Below are 6,818 nucleotides of genomic sequence, written 5' to 3'. Positions count from 1 at the left end.
CACGATCTCGGTCTTATTCAACGCAGAAATGAATTTCCTTTCTGGAAATGTATATGTCTTGCAATATTTTTACAAATGCTGGGTCAACTTTTAAGAAATAACACGATACACAACACGCATGACCCAGTTGACAGTGATCATGCTGTCTTTAAGACTGAAATCTTCACGGAGTAAAGGGCAACTTCCCTATAAAGTTCATGTAGTTCGATACCATAATTCAATTCAACGTTTGAAAAAACATTATTACCGTTCTTGTCGTTACATTCTGCATCAAGATAACTGTCCAGCGCCGTTTGAAACCTTTGTTTACATACATTTCAACTAACTGACATTTTAAACATACGAGTGATTTCATTGGTCCAATGCGGAGGTGTGTCTTTACAACTGGAGATTTCATTCATAAAGAATACATGATCACTGTCAACTGGGTCATGCGTGTTGTGTATCGTGTTATTTCTTAAAAGTTGACCCAGCATTTGTAAAAATATTGCAAGACATATACATTTCCAGAAAGGAAATTCATTTCTGCGTTGAATAAGACCGAGATCGTGAAAATCGCTGCAAAATTGATGAAGATATGGCTGTTCAAAGCGATGCACCCCGTTTTGGGCTGATTTTGAGTTGCATACCTTGTTATATATATATTTGATAGTGAAATATTTTTTTTCAGAAAAGTTAATTTTTCGTTATAATATGATTATTTATCATTCAAAATGATGTTTTCACTAATTAATAGCATAGCCACACGCTAACCACCTGTGGAGTGAATGTCGCCGAAAATAATTATCAATCGATTAAGTTCCGATAACAAATCGAAGTGCTGGCACGCTTTAACGTGAAATCCCTTCTCAATCAATTGCGTACAAACAGTTGTATTGAAACAAACGGTTTAACCTTAATAACAAATTATTTTGTTCATTTGATCTTAAATTTAATAAAATGAGAAAAAAATACACTGTAGTATGGTAATATAAAACATTTTTTTTAAATTGTTAAATTTCTCCCGTTTTTTATAAGATTATGCAGAAAAACAAGAACATTAATGCTGTATTCGTGTTCACTGCATACTAATCAAAGGGAGATAATCCAGTCCAATTATATTCCTGTAAAAATGATGTAGTTTTCTTTATTTTGCCGCTCATTTGGCTTTTTTCTTGCCTAAACATTTTATTCAGATATTCTTTTTTCATTAAATGTTAAATTCATATTCAAGTGATACGTATAATGCTCACGTGTTTAATTAACGTGTTTTATATCGATATTCAATATAGAAGAAAACAAGATACCCTATCCAGTTATTCTCTATGAGGTTGTTTTTTGTGGGTGGGGGGCTTATTCGCGTTAAGTATACGATAAAGGAACAGTTAAATAATTTCAAATATTTAAAATTGCGTTCACGTGTAAAAAATGGGCATATATGAATATTATTGAATGATAACCTTTCTTTACATTATCATTGTTGTCGAAGTTTATATTATGTGATATGAAGGCACATTTTATTAAATTCCATACTCCATTGTTGCAGTATTTGATATTGATTCTGTGCACTTAGATCTGAACAATATTCTGTACTATAGTCCTTTACTATACGCTATTTATTTTTGATTATCTTTATTTTCTGTTCATTGTATATTTTTACCTTTATTGTAAAGCCCTGTTACGTATGTAAATGTATTTCTGGAAAACAGAAGCTGGACTCACGAACTTTTATTCGTACTTACTCGGTTATTTCCGCCATTTTTCGGAAAATTTGTAATCTATCGAAAATATGCAATTCAAAATCAACTTAAGTAGATTCAATTTCATATTGGTTTGATTCTGCAAATTTCTTTCATCTCACGACAACAATCGTTTACGAACTTCCATATTTTGTTAAGAATTTTGAATGCTAACAAAAAACATGCATCATTGTCATAAAATCACCATTCGTTTGCATGTTTTAATTTTCTAGTCGAATTGGTTATTTCGTTGTATATTAAAAAATATAATGTATCAGAAAGTATAGAATGAACTGTCATAAAATTAGAAATAATATTCGTTCAGTGTATACATGTCATTTAAAATAGTTTTAGGACAGAACATAATAACATTTTGCACCAGTGTTTTTTTTTCACTAAAACAAGTCAGATGTCTAGTGTGTTTTTTTTATCAGAAGTTAAATATATTTTGTGGAATTATTTTATTGGTTAATGTTTTCAGTCAAAGCCTTTTAATATGTTAGCAATATGTTAGCATTTCGAAAGTTCAGTGCTTTGCTGCTATGAATTAGCTTGTACTAGTATGTAGCAAAATTTGCGATAAACTATTGATTTCATGCCCAAACAGTGAAATTTAATGACCTTCCCCATGCTTGTATCATTATTGATGCAGTCAGTTATATATTTATGAACGAGTCTTACGTGTATATGTTCACATTTGATGCAATTATTTCTTAACTATATTCAGTTTCCTTTATCCAAATGTATGCATATCAAACCGCGATTCATACCTGTGCAATCGTTTTATGTTATGTAAAAAGGTTTTATGTCGAAAAAAAAGAATAAAAATCGAAAATAGTCGGTTTTCTTATTTGTTTTCTATGCATCTGTTTTAAAGGAGGATGTCGACTTGGTATATAAAATGATATATGTTATTTGTTAATGAACGTATCTTTGCACTTTGTTTATGCAAGTGATTGAGATAAACCGGTAGTTAAAATACAATCACGTTGCTTCTCATCATTATATTGGCGACAGCTGGAGGCTAATTTGGGACGACACTTTACTCACACGCGTTAAAGGGACCTTTTCACGTTTTGTTAAATTGAGAAAATAAAAAAAATGTTTCAGATTCGCACATTTTCGTTGTAGTTATGGTATTTGAGAGGAAACAGTAATACTGAACATTTACCATGCTCTAGATTTTCCGTTTTAGGCATCTTTTGACGATTTAAAAACCTGAAAATTATAAAGCGTGGCAACGCGAAACGATTGAATAATTTGGAGAGTTCCGTTGTTGTCGTTATATTTTGTGATACGTCAAGAATTGATTATATAAAGTGTAAAATACACCAATCATTGTATGAGCACGGATAACCAAGTGGTTTAAGCGTTAGACTTTTACTCCAGGGATCAGTGGTTCGAGCCCAGTTTAGGGTTACGTTTTTTCTTTGTTTAATTTTATTATTGTTCTTTAAAGGGGCTTCTAGATACAATGTTTACATTTATCAATATGAAGCATTTAATGACAAACTTCAATACATGCCAAAATATGTGAAAAGGTCTCTTTAAGTTCTGTTTTTCCTGTGGACGACTCGTATACTTGCTATATTCTTCCGTAGCTTTAGTTTTAACACATGGAGTGGTCCATGCAAAGAAAAACTATTGTTATAATTTTTAGTATATATACCTTTCCTTACAGAACTGAATAAAACTTAGATGCGCGTATTTGAAAATTCTGGCCCATATTGACCGACAAATCGCGATTGATGTTGGTACTTTATCAAATTTGTCGATGTCCTTTTATTTGTCAGATTGAAAGCACGTACTCCACCATATTGAAAACCCATACTAAATCATTCTACTAACTGCATTTCAAAGCTGTGCACATACAGTTGAGTGTCGAACAAGGGACTGTCACGCCACATATATTCTACAAATGGGTTAGTTTATTGGCAAGCTGGCTTAAATTGTATTTATTACAACTAATACAACTGATTTCAAATAATATTCATGTTGATGACATATCATTATTATAACTGCTTGGTCGACCATATGGTCTGGACTTTACATTGGAGATCACCGCCTCCTCATACGCGTCAGTGGTATTTTTTTGTCACGCGTGCAGATTGGTGGGTTATTGCCACGTCAACCCATTTATGCCGAGTGGACTCTCCTATCCTTCTTAATTGGATCAATTTATTTCCAAAATTAGGGATGTCTAGTATTTTTATTTCAATTTTTAGACTATTTCTTATAGAAATTCCTTTAAACAAACAGCGCAGACCCTGATGAGACGTCTCATCTGGGTCTACGCTGTTTGCCAAGGCCTTTTTTCTAGACGTAAGGCATACATGGGTTAATAAACTGAATATCTTAGGGGTTTGGTTAAAAGACACAGTTAAATCAGTACACTATCATATAAAACACATGATTTAACAATATCAAATACATGAAAAGATAAGAATTGAATTTCACGTTATCATACCTACACGAAGTAAGGTCAAGTTTATGACCTTTTTCTATAATTTACATGTACGGTTTTCAATGGATGTAATCATCCGAATAATTTATGAAGGTACTGATTGGCAATGCTTTAACAAAAATGATTGCGTGTGCAAGAGGGTATCTATATTTCGCCAATATCAAAAAGAGACCAACGTCAATGAGGATTTGATGGTGCAGATTAAACGTCTAGCGTTATAAATAGCACGTTATTAACCGGTATTCTTAGCAAATTATTAGACGCTGCTCACATTATTGGCATGTCGTGTGATGATCGGAAAGCCAACTGTCTTCTCCAGTGTGTACACGCACTGAAAACGCCATTTTATTCTCAATTGCTTATAGGAACTCTACATCATCTTCTGAAACACATGATTACCATTTCGTGCATCAAATTCTAATTAATATTTACTGTTTTCAAATGTACGAAAAAACACGCTAGACAGCATTTCTTATTACCACTCGAGTGTTTTTGTTGACTTAATGTCGTTTTATGCCGCAATAAAACGACCACGAACGCCGTCGCATGAAATATTCAGCACTTAAACGTGTGCGAGCAGTCTTCAACAGTGGCGGCAATCACCTGCATAGACCACGCGTTCCTCGTGCGAGATGCGTGAAGATGCTAAGCAGACAAATAGACCATCGTAAAACAAGGAATCAAACAGAATACCGGGCGAAAGAAAACAGAACGCACCGTAATCAAGTTTTTCTTCTCACGCAATCTTTAACTATCGAGATCCCCGACTTAGAAATGTATTCGACTTACAATAGGCGGAGCCAGGCAAAATTAATTTAAGTAATTTTGCGTACATTCTGAGCCAAGATGTACTCTTTGGCTAAGTACAAACGTTATGGAGAGTAGAAGTCTTTGGGTTGGCTTAGGAAAGACAGTAAGAATCGAGCAAGACACTGTGACTTTTGGGCGGAGTCATCTTGACATCCGATTCATTTTGACATAGAACATGTAGTTAAGCGATTACCTCTGAAAAAGTGCACTTTGTAAAGCGATTTGCATGGACATAGAAAAACGTAGTAAGTCTCATTGACAGTGTGTACGAAGTTCGGCCATTTTATTTAAAAAAATGGACGTACGGCAGAAAATCAATGCTCTATGATGCAGAGCACGACTAACGTAATTCTTGTTGACATAGAGAAAGTATCAACGCGATTCTTTTTGTTACACAATACACGTAGTCAAGCGATTCTCTTTGGCAAACTATGCGAAGTAAAGCACGCATGTTTGATATAAAGTGCGTAATAAAGCTATTCTCTGCCAATTCTAGTCGACTTCGTGCACGTTGTAAAGAGATTCTCATGTTCATAGTGCACACGTTAAAGAGATTGTCGTTGAAATGGTAAACGTTTCAATCGATTTTTAAAAATATAGTTCACATAATTAAGCGATTCACTTTGACATATTACATGTATTAAATGTTTTTTTAAAAAATATAGATCACATAGTTAAGAGACTCACTTTGACATAGTACATGTATAAAAACCGATGTTTTATTATAGTTTACATAGTAAGCGATTCACTTTCACAAACTTAATCGATTATTGTCCCCTACAGTACCGGTTTCACCGGAGGGGACTTATGGTTTGCGCTCTGTGTGTCCGTGAGTCTGTCACTCTTTTCTGGATCCTGCGATAACTTTTTAAGTTCTTCATATTTTTTCATGAAACTTTAAAAAAGGCAGATGGCAATATGGACATTATGCACGTCATTTCATTTTGTTTCTACGTCAATAATTTTGGTTGCTATGGCAACAAATAGAGTAGAAATAATGCTGAAAATGGTGGATCCTGCACACTTTTCTGGATCCTGCGATAACTTTAAACGTTCTTCATATTTTTTCATGAAACTTAAAACATTGATATATGGCAATATGGACATTATGCACGTCTTTTCATTTTCTTCTTACGTCAAAAATTCTGGTTGCTATGGCAACAAATAAAAATCATGACAATGGTGGAGCCGGTAGGGGACATATATTGCTTGGCAATAGTCTTGTCTTAGACATGGCATGTGTATTAAGGCGATTCTCTATGACAACAAGTACTAACGCGATAGTAAACGACATGTTGCACGTATTAAAGCGATGCTTCTTGACATAGTACATAAAGTAAAGCTATAGTGATTGACATTATGCACGTAGTAAAGCGATTCTCGCAGACACGTAGTAGAATGATTCTCGTTGACATAGTATACGTACCAAAGCGATTATTCTTAGCTAAATAGTGCACGCATATAGCAAAGCAATTCTGTGTCTTTGACATAGTAAATCGAGTCTGTCTGACATCGAATTTGTACATGTCCATAGAGATTATCTTTGAAATGTTTCGCATACTAAATCGATTCTCTTTGGCAGTGTACACGTACCGGGGTTGATACGCGATTTTCGTTCACATAATAAAAGAAGTAACGCGATTCTTTTTGACATTAAGCACGTACCGGGTATTAATAAAGCAATTCGTTTTGATAAAGTACATGTAATGAATCTCTAGTAAAAGACATTCTGCTCGCAGTAAAGCGATTCTCGTTGACAAAGTACACGAAGTAAAGCGATTCTCTTGAGCATATCCAACATATCTTAGTACAGATGTAATATAACT

Source organism: Dreissena polymorpha, chromosome 3, assembly GCF_020536995.1.
Source record: "Dreissena polymorpha isolate Duluth1 chromosome 3, UMN_Dpol_1.0, whole genome shotgun sequence".
Classification (NCBI taxonomy): domain Eukaryota; kingdom Metazoa; phylum Mollusca; class Bivalvia; order Myida; family Dreissenidae; genus Dreissena; species Dreissena polymorpha.
The sequence above is the reverse complement of the archived record's forward strand: the minus strand, read 5'-3'. Positions refer to the sequence as shown.